This window comes from Terrapene carolina, unplaced genomic scaffold (genome assembly GCF_002925995.2).
Source record: "Terrapene carolina triunguis isolate 2854851 unplaced genomic scaffold, T_m_triunguis-2.0 Scaffold112, whole genome shotgun sequence".
Classification (NCBI taxonomy): domain Eukaryota; kingdom Metazoa; phylum Chordata; order Testudines; family Emydidae; genus Terrapene; species Terrapene triunguis.
In genome coordinates, this window is record NW_020664463.1 from 5,037,765 (window position 1) to 5,052,329 (window position 14,565).

Here is a 14,565-nt window from a genome sequence, read left to right on the forward strand (position 1 = left end):
TTAGTCCGGAGAAGAGAAGACTGAGGGGGAACATGATAACAGTTTTCAAGTACATGAAAGGTTGTTACAAGGAGGAGGGTGGTAAATTGTTCTCGTTAACCTCTTAGGATAGGACAAGAAGCAATGGGCTTAAATTCAGCAAGGAAGGTTTAGGTTGGACATTAGGAAAAATGTCCTAACTGGCAGGGTAGTTAAGCACTGGAATAAATTTCCTAGGGAGGTTGCGGAATCTCCATCATTGGAGATTTTTAAGAGCAGGTTAGACAAACACCTGTCAGGGATGGTCTAGATAATACTTAGTCCTGCCATTAGTGCAGAGGACAGACTAGATGACCTGTTGAGGTCCCTTCCAGTCCTCCGATTCTATGATTCTATTATTAAAAGCATGCATGGTGCTTTATAGACAAGTAAGATGACACTACCCTGCCAACAAATGTTTACTAGAGCTGTTCAGAGAAACTTCTAATCATATTCTGTCGAAATATGAAATTCCATTGAAATCAAACTACTTCAATTTGGGAAGAAGACCGAAAAAAAAGATCCAACCATGTCAGAATGTCCTGTTTCAACATTTTTGGAACAAAATGTTTTGATTTTTATATTAGTTTTCTTTTTAAAAAAAATTATATTATTTTATGTATCATGATATAATAAAAAATAAAAACCAACAAAACTGAAACAAAACATTTTGATTTTGTTGAAATGAAATGTTTCAATTGATCCAAAACTTTTGGGGAACTGGGGTGCGGGGAATTTTCTTTTGCAGAGAATTTGAAAATTTTCAGTTTTTGTTCCAATTCAGAAAATAGCAAATTTCAAAATCTGAAAGTCCTTCATAAATGGAACTTTTGTCCTCAGCACAGCTGTAGTATATACAGATTAAAGGCATTATCCTGCAAAAATGTATGCACATGATGAATGCTAGTCTATTAACTTCAGTGGCACTATCTGTGTGAGTAAAATTACTCATGGGCATAAGTGTTTGCAGGATCAGGCCCAAAATTAGACAGATAATTATAAACAATGGCAGAGGTGGAAAGGAGACAATAAAACAAGGGGCACTGATATCCCAGTCATAAAATACCATAGTGAAAGATGCCTAAACTAGATTGAAAAAGAGCACACTGCTATTCAAAGAGTATTTTTCACAATATGTTTCATGTGAGGCTAATACCTGGAAGCCTATTTTAATGTTGCTGTAAAACCTTTTTTTTAAAGACTCAGATAGAAGGGTGCTCTTCACCAAATGGGATGGTCTGAGCTACCCAAATCAGGGGAAACTACAGTGAACCTGAAAGGAAATGCTGACCCAAAATCACAGAATCATAGGGTTTGACAGGGCTGGCTTTACCATGAGCTGAACTGAGGCGGCCGCCTCAGATGCCAGACTGTGGGGGGGTGCCACTAGGACCCAGAGTGTAGAAAACTGTCTCTGCTGCTGGTGCATATGTATTCTCTCTGCTCTAGATGCACAGAGATGGTGGAGTGCTGTGCTGGAGGAAGGAGGGCACAAGAGACATAACAGGCAGACAGGAGAAAAGGTGAGAGGGAATAACAGAAAGCAGCAGGAGCTGCAGGGACAGAGAGGAGGAGGAGCCTCTTATGTACCTCTCTAGCACCCCCAGGAGCCTGGACTGATAACACTGGTCTACAATTTTTGAGAAATCGTCTGCTTCAGAGATAAAATGTGCTATTTATTATGTATTTTGATGTGCTGAATTCAAATATGACAATTAAAACAACTGATTGGCTACTGTTTCTAAGATATTTAAGTTTTTACATTTTATGTCTATGTATATTGTGTAGATAGTAGAGTTTTAATCATAAATTGTAAACCTAGGTCTTTTCATGTGTTTATGGTTGCTTTACATGATAATATTTCACCTGTCCTGTTTATGTAACACTTTAAAAATCAGCAAAAGGGTTATATAAATAAAATTTATTATGAAACAAAAGGCAAAAAACTATTATGTACATAGTTTAGTCCTATTCAGTGTCTACTCGGCGCTTCTTGGCTTGTCTCTTGTATTCAGTAAATGGAGCATCTCTTGTCACTGTCCAGCAATAGTCTGAAAGCATTGATGGGCTCCATTTGCCCTGATAGCGTTTCTCCATTGTTGCAATGTCCTGGTGAAATCGCTCGCCGTGCTCGTCGCTCACTGCTTCACAGTTTGGTGGGAAAAAATCTAGATGAGAGTGCAAAAAATGTATCTTTAGTGACATGTTGCAACCAAGGCTTTTGTATGCCTTGAGGAGGTTTTCCACCAACAACCTGTAGTTGTCTGCCTTGTTGTTTCCGAGAAAATTTATTGCCACTAACTGGAAGGCTTTCCATGCCGTCTTTTCCTTGCCACGCAGTGCATGGTCAAATGCATCATCTCGAAGAAGTTCACGAATCTGAGGACCAACAAAGACACCTTCCTTTATCTTAGCTTCACTTAACCTTGGAAATTTTCCACGAAAGTTGCTTGTGTTTTGTCAATGGCCTTGACAAAGTTCTTCATCAGACCCAGCTTGATGTGTAAGGGTGGTAACAAAATCTTCCTTGATTCAACAAGTGGTGGATGCTGAACACTTTTTCTCCCAGGCTCCAATGACTGTCGGAGTGGCCAATCTTTCTTGATGTAGTGGGAATCTCTTGCACGATTATCCCATTCTCAGAGAAAACAGCAGTACTTTGTGTATCCAGTCTGCAGACCAAGCAAGAGAGCAACAACCTTCAAATCACCACAAAGCTGCCACTGATGTTGGTCATAGTTTATGCACCTCAAAAGTTGTTTCATGTTGTCATAGGTTTCCTTCATATGGACTGCATGACCAACTGGAATTGATGGCAAAACATTGCCATTATGCAGTAAAACAGCTTTAAGACTCGTCTTCGATGAATCAATGAACAGTCTCCACTCATCTGGATCGTGAACGATGTTGAGGGCTGCCATCACACCATCGATGTTGTTGCGGGCTACAAGATCACCTTCCATGAAGAAGAATGGGACAAGAGCCTTTTGACGGTCACGGAACATGGAAACCCTAACATCACCTGCCAGGAGATTCCACTGCTGTAGTCTGGAGCCCAACAGCTCTGCCTTACTCTTGGGTAGTTCCAAATCCCTGACAAGGTCATTCAGTTCACCTTGTGTTATGAGGTGTGGTTCAGAGGAGGAGGATGGGAGAAAATGTGGGTCCTGTGACATTTCTGGTTCAGGACCAGAAGTTTCATCCTCTTCCTCTTCCTCGTCTGACTCAAGTGAGAATGATTCTGGTGCATCAGGAACCGGCAGTCCTTCTCCGTGGGGTACTGGGCGTATAGCTGATGGAATGTTTGGATAATGCACAGTCCACTTTTTCTTCTTTGACACACCTTTCTCAACTGGAGGCACCATGCAGAAGTAACAATTGCTGGTATGATCTGTTGGCTCTCTCCAAATCATTGGCACTGCAAAAGGCATAGATTTCCTTTTCCTGTTCAACCACTGGTGAAGATTTGTTGCACAAGTGTTGCAGCATATGTGTGGGGCCCACCTCTTGTCCTGATCGCCAAAATAAAGGTGATAGGCTTTCTTAATCATAGTGGTTATACTGCGCTTTTGTGATGCAAAAGTCACTTCACCACAAACATAGCAGAAGTTATCTGCACTGTTCACACAAGTACGAGGCATCTCTGCTCACTTTGGCTAAACAGAAATGTGTCCCTTTGCAAAATCAAACACTGACAAATAAGAAAGCACGACACTGTATGATTTCTAGAGCTGATATAGGGCAATTTGTTCAGCAGAGTGATGTAAGCTTCGTTATGATTGCATCATCCATGACTTCTAGGAATAACATGATGCAATTCATATAATGTATGATGCAATACCAGCTTCAGCTTGCATCATTCATTGTTTTGCCTAAAAAACAAGTACTGTCCAAACCCAGTCATAGATTTATTCATAGATCCAGTCAAAGATGTATTTTAGTCATTTCTGGTTTAAATTGAGATCCCTTCCCTTTATAAGTCACTTATCCTCCGCCATTCCCAAGTCAAGGGTCGTATATACTGACCCAATAGCATATCTTGAAAACTAGAGCCAATCAACAATTTTAAGCATCATTTTCATTCTCAGTGACCCAGAATTAGTAAAGTTTGACTACATTTATTTCAGAAGCATTTTGGCTGTAGAGCAGTGTTAATTAACACCAGCTTCTCAGGGAGCTTCCTGTTTCCTGCTGCTTCCCTGAACCCACTTGAGGAGAACAGGCAGTCAACTGAAGTAGTAGGAGCCAGTTAGGCCCTTAAGATGCTGATATTTTCCCTCACTCAGGCCCTGCTACCAGCCTGCTTATTTGTCCCCTTCAATTGAGTGTTGAGAGCCACTACAGCTGGCATATAACAGCAGTCATGAGTGAAAGAAGAAAACGCCCCTCTGGGGCAGCATTCAGAAAAAGAAAGAAAGCAAAGGAAGCTTTTCTATCTAAGCAGGAAGGAGCTCTCCGGAGATACATAGACACAAATGTTCACGGTGAGCCTTCCGGCCCCAGTGATGATGTGAGTGGGGAGGAGATGCCTGGTCTTCCAGTTAGAGTGAAGGTGATCTGGCAGCTACTGCAGCATCCATATCTCCATCTCAAATGGATGTAACCATGCACATTCCTGAAGAAAAATGTAGGTCAGAGAAGAGTGTGGTGGAGGCACAAGAAACAGCTGCTGCTGAGTTTAGTTCCTTAAGTCTAGATGATCCAGGACTGTGGACCCACTTGAGCAGTAGCCTGAGGGACTTCCTTGTACTGCATGGGCCACAGCAAGTGAAAAACTTCATGTTCCCCAAAGACAATGAAAATAGAAGTTTCCATCCAACACATTACTGGCGTGAAATCCCCAATGGTGACAAAGTGGAGAGGCCATGGCTTATGTACTCAAAAACCCAGAATGCTGCATACTGGTTTTGTTGAAAACTCTTCCAGTCTAATGTTCCAGCCACATTGGGTCCTACAGGAACAAAGGACTGAAAAAATCTAGCTAGAAATCAGGTATGCCATGAGAAGGCAGTAAATCACCAGAGAGCATTCCATAGGTGGAAAGAGCTTGAGATGAGACTAAGGTTAAAGGCCACCATACATGATCAGCATCCAGAGAAGATTGCATCAGAGTCTCTTTACTGGAAAAATGTTCTGAAAAGGCTCATTGCCATTGTGAAAATGCTTGCTACCCAAAACCTAGCATTGCGTGGCACTTCAGATCAGCTGTATGTGCCAAACAATGGAAACTTCCTTAAAATTGTGGAGTTGATGGCTGAGTTTGATGCTGTACTCCAGGAGCATCTAAGAAAAGTCACCACCCAAGAAATGCACACACACCACTACCTTGGAAAAACAATTCAAAATGAGATCATACAGTTACTGGCAACAAAAGTCAAACAGAAGATTGTGGCAGATCTGAAGTCAGCAATATATTACTCTGTTATTCTGGACTGCACACCTGACATCAGCCATACGGAACAAATGACTCTAATGGTGCGTTTTGTAACAACAACAGAACCTAGTGAAAATATCCCTGCAATGGTGACTGTCAGAGAGCATTTTCTAGAATGTATTGACATGGATGATACTACAGGAGCTGGTATGACAAATGTGCTCCTTAAAAAGCTGGAAGATACGGGAATTGCGATAGCTGACATGAGAGGTCAGGGCTACGATAATGGTGCCAACATGAGAGGAAAGAACAGATGAGTGCAGACACGGATCCGAGAGTTAAACCCTCGAGCTTTTTTTGTCCCATACAGTTCTCATTCATTGAACATGGTGGTCAGTGATGCAGCCTCAGCTTCCAGTGAGGCTGCTGAATTTTTTAATGTAATTCAAAGCATCTATGTATTTTCCTCTGCATCAACTCATCGATGGCAAATTTTGAAGCAACATCTGGGAACATCCTCTCTGATACTGAAACCACTGAGTGCCACACGATGGGAAAGTCGAGTGGAGGCGATAAAGCCTATCAAACACCAAATTGGGAAGACAGATGATGCCATAGTTGCCATTATGGAGGATAATGCTATGACAGGAACTGTTCATGGGAGAACAGTGGCATAGGGAAATGGAATCACCAGAAACATACATAACTTCAAATTTCTGTGTGGCTTAGTGTTGTGGCATGACATACTGTTTGAAATAAATGTTGTAAGCAAGAGACTCCAAGGTGTTGACCTTGATATATCTGGAGCAATGGAACAACTGGACAAAGCAAAGTCATACCTACAGTCTTACCAGTCAGATGAGGGATTTCAAAACATTCTGAAGAGTGCACAGAAGTTGGCAGAGGAACTTCACACTGAAGCTATTTTCCCACCCATTCAAGAATACAAGAGTCACCGAAGAAGAAGACATTTTGATTACGAGGCATGGAATAATCCCATAAGAGACCCCAAACAACAATTCAAAGTTGAATTCTTTAACCAGGTGCTAGATTGTGCAATACAGTCACAAGAACGTTTCATGCAGCCCAAGGAACACAGCATATTTTATATGTATATTTGGGATGTTGTATGATATTCCAAAACTCCTCACTATACCTGAAGAAGACCTACACCAGCAATGCAGGGCACTAGAGACAGTGTTGACACATGATGACATGCGCGACATTGATGCGAGTGATTTAGGTGATGAACTGAAAGCCCTTTCAAGATACATTTCAGCAGGATCAACTCCAAAGGCTGTTCTGGAATATATGTGCACAAATAAGATGACCACCCTCTTTCCAAATGCTTTTGTGGCTCTGCGCATACTTCTAACACTTCCTGTAACAGTTGCCAGTGGAGACAGGGCCGGTGCTACCATTAAGGCAAACTAGGCGGGGCCTAAGGCGCCAAGATTTGGAGGCGCCAAAAAGTGGTGCCCCCAATTTTTTTTTACAGCATTCCTATGCCCCCTCCCCGAGCGCACGGTCGCCGCTCCACTTCTCTCGCCTCCCAGGCTTGCAGCGCCAATCAGCTGTTTGGCGCCGCAAGCCTGCGAGGGGAGGAGAATTAGAACGGGGGCGGCATGCTCGGGGAGGAGGCGGAGCAGAGGTGAGCTGGGGTGGGGAGCTGCCGCACGGCTCCCCGGGCGGGGGGAGCTGCCGTGGGGGGGAGGCGCCTCAGGGCAGGGGGGGGAGCTGCCACAGGGGGGCGCCTCAGGACATGGGGGGCGTGAGCTGCCGCAGGGCTGGAGGGGGGGCGCAAGGTGGAAGTTTTGCCTAGGGCGCAAAACTTCCTTGCACCGGCCCTGAGTGGAGAACACAGCTTCTGCAAGCTGAAGTTAATAAAAACACATCCATGCTCCACAATGAAACAGGAAAGGCTGGTCGGCCTTGCAACCATCTCAATAGAGCATGAGATGGCCCAGACTGTGGACTTTCAGGAAGCTGTTCAAATCTTTGCAACCAAGAAAGCACAGAAAGCACCACTTTGATTATTCAAACAGATAAAAATGCCAGTGTTTGCTATGCAGACAAGAAAAGTTAAATTTCAAACGCTTGAACAGCAAATGTAAGTGTTACTTAAAATTTTTGAACAAGCCATTTTAAGTTGTTAGTTCCCCTTTATTAGGGTAGGTAGCAGAGCAGTACCATGAGAGGAGTAGAAAAGGAAGAAGGCAGAATTGAGACCTTTCAAAGTTTTGGCCCAAGCGAGGGGGTATGGGAGCGTCATTTAAGCTCCCCGCCTCAGGTGCCAAAATGTTGTGGTCTGGCCCTGGGGTTTGATGAGGATTTTAACAAGTGACAGAGTTTAGGGACAAATTCTTTGCTGAGACCAATTGGTGTAACACCACTGAAGTCTTTTGAACAGTGCTAATTTGTACCAGTACAGCATTTGGCCCATGACACTTTTATCCATCTCCTGTATCTTAAATATACACAGGTCAAGGGTCTGATTTCAGAGATGCTACATTCTCATTAGGGGGATTTTTCAAAGGTGGCCCACTGCAGGCACAGTAAGGAAATTCAGTGCTTAGTTTTGGCTACGTAATGTCATGTGGAACTTTCAGACTTTGCTGTAGGCAGACTTCACAGGGGTGAGGCAGTGTGGAATAGTGGACAGAGCACTGGATGGGTACCTGGTTTCTATTCCTAGCTCTGGCCTGTTGGGTGACTTTGGACAAGTCATGTTTCCCTTCTCTATGCCCCAGTGTCCCCAAAAGGGGATAATGCTACTAACCTCCTTTGAAAAGTGATTTGAAAACCTAAGGACGAAATACACTATGTAAGTGCTAAATATTATTATTATAATGCCATTTACAGATTAGCTGCTCTGGCAGCCTGGATCCATCACAAGTTTGCCATGCATCCCAATCTGGGCAACAATCAGGAGGATAATCAGGGCATATCTAACACACTACATGAGGACTATGCTAATATTCTTGAGCAGCAGCAGTCACAGCCCCCTGCCTTTCAGTCATCAGTGGGAAGTACCAAAGAATTGATCATGTAGCTGCTGACATGGGTATGCAGCCTGTCTCATTGACAGCAGGAGTATCACTTGTGAAAACTACCTATTTCCAGATATACAAGACAGGCACAATAATAATTATGAAGAATGGAAGTCTGTGATTTGGAAGGGGACCAGGATTCTGCATGGCAAAAGGCACTTGGGGAAGGCACAGGTCCACAGAGAGAGGAATTTTCAAAATGCAAATTACCTGAAAATGCCCATCTGCCTGCTCTACCCACCAGCACCTCATTGCCGTATGGAAAAGACTCATTAGCATATGCTAATGTAAGCAGAGTCAGGATGAGCTCTACCCTGACATCTGGTGGTGAATTATGGCGAGTGTGGAAAAGAACTCCAGGGGCTGATCTTGTTTGCATAGGCACACCCACTCGCCTGGCATGAAACAACAGCAACTGAAAGTGGTTACTTTGGCTGGTGTGGGATCCCCAGTTTCTCTATTATTGGGGCAGGAAGAATAAAGTTTTGTTACCCTGATTCTGTGAATCAAGGCCAGTGGAACTGTTGTATGACAGAAGGACTGAGTGAGTCCTTCACCATTACCTAAGTAGCACTTGCTTGACAAGGGGCATGGGTTACAAAACCCAGTGAATTGAGAGAGGATGGGGATAGGTATTTGTACCTGATCCCCCCCCCCCCCCCCGAGGGTTTGAAACACCAATTGCACCATCTCCTCTCTCCACTGTTGAATGTCAGAGCTAACTTTGATTCCATTAGGAGTCTAGTTACAGGCTGCTGAGCTGAATTCACTTTGGGCCAATGGTGCACTAGCACTGGGGCTCCCCTACTATACTATGAGCTGAAATCGCTAAGAGCTGAAATCACAAAAGAGCTAAAGTTATTAAGAGCTGAGATCACTGAGTGCTGTGTTAACTAGTGGGGGAGCCTGAAGCTATATTGCTCAGCAGCTGGCGGAGCAATTTGTGGGATCGACTGGAGGAGCAGCGAGCGGCGTGGAGCCTTGTGGAGCCAGTTGGAGTGGCCCAAGGAACGGCGAGCGGAGCTGTTTGCGGGGACAGCTGGATCGGCTCACGGGTCGGTGAGCGGAGCAGCTTGTAGAGCGAAGCAGTTCGTGGGATGGCAGGAAAGTGGACTGGCTCGTGGTGAAGGCTGCGGCGGAACCCCCACGGAGAAACAGACGGCTGGCCAGCCTCAGATCACGTAAGGTGCCCCTTAACACCCTGCGTGCCCCCCCCTTTTGATCTGGGGCTGCACTGACCAGGGACAGAGACTTTGGGGGTTGTTGGACTTTTGGGACTTTGGGTGGTTGCTGGACCCAAGAGACTTTTTGGGGGTGTTGGACTTTGGGGACTCTGGGTGATTTTTTGGGTTGCTGGATTCAAGAGCCAAAGGGAAAGGACACAGCCCAATTTGCTGGGGTGGGTTTTGCTCATGGTTTGTGTTATGAATCCTGTTTGTGGTGTTTTTCCAATTTTATGCTGATGTCATTTACCTCATGTTATTAAACATTTTCTGCTACACTCAGACTCCATGCTTGCGAGAGGGGAAGTATTGCCTCTTAGAGGTACCCAGGGGGGTGGTATGTAATTGTCCCAGGTCACTGGGTGGGGGCTCGAGCCGGTTTTGCATTGTGTTATTGAAACGGAACCCCTAGATACAGAACCCGGTCCTTGTTGCTGCCAACTTAGATGGGCAGAAGGGTTACACTAATAGAGTCTATGCACTCAGGATAGTGTAAGGGAAAATCAGGGACATTTCCAGAGAGGTGCTCAACATTCCAACACACACACATCATGACTGAATCAACTGAAGTACTGGGCACAGAAGGTTCTGCATGGATCCTGGAGGTGATTCCGGACATTGTAATGCCAGTGAGGATAAGAACTCCAAGAAAGATGAGAAATGAAGTTCTAGCTTAATGAGGGCAAGAATGACAGCACTTATCATGGATGTTGCACACGGGGATGTATTTTATGGGTAAAGAACTCATTAGGTCCCTGCTGCCCACATGTATAATTTTCTGCTTCCCTTGTATAAATGCTGAAGTCTTATCCTAAACCAAGACCATTGCTGTCAATGCATATGACAGGCATGTTGAGGGCATGAAGTATTAATGGCATGTTTTGCCATACAGGTCAAATGAAAATTGGGAGAAGCCCAGTGATAGGTTGATTTGGAAACCACTAAAGTTGTGTCTGATAGGGAAGAGCCTTGCCCTAGATCTGCTCTTTTAGGACCTCAGATTAACTAGCACTTTGCTGCTGCATTCCTTCCAAAACCTTTTGCTCCACCCAGTCCACCACTCCATACTACCATGGCACTGTTCCTCTAAGTGCCCATTGCACCCATCCCAGGCTAGTAAGGCACAGCCTGTAGTTTGTTCCCAGGGGCGGCTCTATGTTTTTTGCCGCCCCAAGCACGCCAGTCAGGTGGCCTTTGGCGGCACACCTGGAGGCGGTCCGCTGGGCACGCGGATTCAACGGCGTTTCTGCGGGTGATCTGCCGGTCCCGCGCCTTTGGCGTACCTGCCACAGAATTGCCACTGAAACCGCGGGACCGGCAGACCTCCCGCAGGCATGCCGCCGAAGGCTGCCTGACTGCCGCCCTCACAGCAACCGGCAGGCTGCCCCCCGCGGCTTGCCGCCCCAGGCACGCACTTGCTGTGCTGGTTCCTGGAGCCGCCCCTGTTTGTTCCATCTTTCAATCACTGCCCTTCCCTGCTCCCTGAACTCTTTTCAGTTGCAGATTGTCTAATGTCTTTTGCGTATGTGTGCTCCTGTTTGGTTTCTCCTCTAGTCTGTGTCACTGACTCTCTCCTGCACAGACAGTCACACACTCACCATCAGACCCATTGGCTGTTCCCTGCCCTGCTCTTCTGTGCCCTCACACAGAAGGTTATCACAGCCTAGCAGCTACTCTACTGAACCCCTCCCTGACCGCCTCAGAGCATGGCTCACCAGGATGTCCTGAGATGACAGCATGCCACCATAAGAGTCTAATGCTATTTCTTCTTTGTGTATTGAAATTATTGACATGATGGTTTGTGTTTTTTCAACTAAGGTGTCACTTCTTAGTGTTGTGTATGTAGCCTTAATTTTTCTAGGTTCTTTATATTTCACTCTAACAGCCATTGCTGAGGGTTATCCAGGCCAGTCACCACTGGGCCCTTTCATGAGGCCTAGCCAATTTCAACCATGTTCCTTCTTGCCTGCTCTTTCAATAGAGCCCTTGCAGGCTGTTCCAGTCATAAGGATGTTCACAGGCCTGCTCTGGCGGAGGGAGAAGGATATTGGTGCATTAACTTGCTCCTGCTAACTTAGTCATGCCCTTGCCATGAGTAGAACAGCAGCACCTGTTTGAGATCCTGGTAATCATTTTGGGGCTTCTGAAAATTCAGGATGACTGACCAACCCCTTAACCATGTCCCTCTTCCGTTGCATTGTTCTGGTCTCCCAGCCCAGGGGTGACTTATCTGAAAACTCCAGGAGTGCCCAGAAAGGCCAAAATTCACATCTGAGCCACCCAAAACCTCCAATTTCAGCAGTACTAGCTTTGGAAAATGTTGGTTTTAATGGCAATTGAAGAGGTGCTAATCATTAACAATTAGATATCAAATCCAATAAGCATTCACAGTTTAGATCATTAATGTATTGTGTGTTCAAGCCTACTCTAGTCTTAATGAGACTTGAGCTGAAAAATGGAGTTCTCTAAAGCAAATGAACTTTGTGCCCTCTTATCTTTTGCTGACGATTAACTGTGTACAATATCTGACTCCTTTAGATAAATATCATTTAAATTGCATGACCGGATTTTCTTCTCTAAATGTTTAGTGCTATACTGCTAGACTAAGGATTCACCTTTAAATGATAACAAACATTAAACTCTATGTAGGCATTTTCCTGCTCTTCCTTGTGAGCCAGTAATATTTTTAGTGAGCAGTGTGTAATAATACGAATCCTGAGAAACTATTGAATCACTTGTGTAAACAAGTTTTTAAAATAAATCAGTGAAAACACCAGCTGTCCACAATCATTGTCCTTTTTAAAAAAAGTATATTTTGAGTTTAGTTATACTGAACCTTTGTATTTTGTGGATTTAAATAGTCTCTTCCATGTTTAAGCAAAACCAACAAACAAACCCAGTGTTACTTAGTGTTAAGTAGTCCCGTCCCCCCCCATAGGTAGCATTTAATCATTAAAAACAAGGGGGGGGAGAGAAGCTGAGAAAGAAAGAGAGTGAGAAAGAGAACTTACTTGTGTCACTTCTGTGTCAGACCCTTTCTTCTCAGGGCTCGAGAGCTTTTGGCAGGATGCCAGTGTAACGTCACAGCAGGAGGGCTGCCTTCTTTAAAAAGTAGAGGATACTCCACAACATTCCTAAACCTCGGTGTTCTTTTTTACTGTGATTTCAAAACTTTTCCAAAGCCTCTGAGGCAACAGCTTTCCAAAAAAAGGCAGATTTCTTGCAGAGTCACTGATTTGGCATTCTGCCTTCTAGAGCGCTGCTGGTACCAGCCTCTCACAGAAAAAAAACAACATGTTTTCCTCATTATTTTTTTTTACAGAGTAAATGCTAAAGCTGGACTAAGAACCTGTCACACTGAAAATCTGATAGCTGTTTGGTGGCCTCTGTGAAAGGAATTTGAGGGTAAAGGCTCAGTTTCTAAACGAGTGTCCACATCACTTTATAAACACCACAACTTGCATTAATTGATGCCCTTGCTGAGGGTCTCAGTAGAGAAGCCAAGGACTGAATTATCTCTAGGGACTGAACTAACCCTTCACATCTAGAGATCCTGGTACCTGGTACAGCCCCTTTGTGCCACACCCATGGCACAAAGGGGCAGTAAAGTTGCCCTAATTGGGAGCTGAAGAAAAGGGAGTGTGCCTGGAAAAGAGGGCATGGCCGTAACTCAGGAAGTTACTGGCTAGCATAACAGTCCCAAGTGAGTGTTAGAGCAGCTCTGAGGCTGCTCTAACTTACTCCAGGGACCAAATTGGGGATGCAGGAAACACAAAAGTGGTCCCCCTTTGTCCTCTCATAGGCACTGTGCTAACTCCAGCTCAGCCAGACACAAGGATGTATCCCATTATGTGTAGCTAATATGGCTCTCTCACATACACAAAACCCCACACACCTGCCCTGTTTAGAACGTCAGCTCTCAAATCCAGCAGAGCTCATACATTCTTTGAACCAGCTATCAGCATGCTTCTTTTGAGTGGAAGCGTGTGCTGTGCAAATACAGATACTGAGCTGGAAGCCATTCTAGCTCTTACTAAAAGACTATCAGGGAAACAAAATTTTAACAAGGCATGCAACAGCCTGGTGTTTACTTTTGTCAGAAGCTAGAGAAAATTGAACCACAAACATTGATTTTATTTCCAATTTAGCAACCATGATTTTTAAATATGCTGTAAATGTAGAATAAAAGGAGTTTTCCTATCCCATCACTTCTATACCCCTACTAAAACACGGTAGCTGGGACAGCGTGCTTTTTAGCAGGGGTAGACAGACGTGCTAGCTGCGCTTGTGCTGGCCTAGTACACTAACAATATCAGCATAGCTGTGGGTAGCACAGGTGGCAACTTGGATTAGCCACCGAATATGTACCCAAGGGGTCCGGGCGGGCACATTTTCGGACAGCTAGCCCGAGCTGCTGCCTGTGCTACACCAGTTACTCGGCTATTTTGAGCGTGCTACCTCCGCTCGAGCTAGCACATCTGTCTACCTGCGCAGGGAAGCACATTCCCAGTTGTAGTGCAGACGTCTCCTCAGACACTTCGAATGCTAAGCATAATCAGCCTTCTTCACACTCATTGGACATCACCAGCTGAGAGGTCTGCTAGTGGTTCATTTGACTCAGTAACGTATTAAATAGTTTACTTTTTAATCCTGAAATCGAAACGAAATTGTAACCTAAAAGACATTTTAAGCAACTCAGTACCACCTCTTATCAGAATCTTCGTAGGTAAGTGCAAATAATCTATTCAGTCATGTTCACAGCTGTAACTGCGTTTTGGTTGGTAATAGACTACATATTATATTATCATGCTTTTACTTATTATATTTGATTATTTGCTTTGCTTGATAGGGTATGTCATAACTATAAAGGGAAGGGTGGCAGCTCTCCTGTGTACTGTGC

The 14,565-nt window shown here is 44.5% G+C and overlaps 1 protein-coding gene across 1 annotated transcript in view; it reads right to left on the reverse strand.

Annotated features, from left to right (window-relative positions):
• The window catches only part of LOC112108935 (solute carrier organic anion transporter family member 1C1-like), a 42,187-nt gene extending 29,388 nt beyond the window's left edge, over positions 1–12,799 (reverse strand). Inside the window, exon 1 of the mRNA XM_024203250.3 lies at positions 12,677–12,799. The gene's annotated coding sequence lies outside the window, so the exon portion shown is untranslated. The remainder of the gene's footprint in view (positions 1–12,676) is intronic.
• Positions 12,800–14,565: the final 1,766 nt, after the last annotated feature.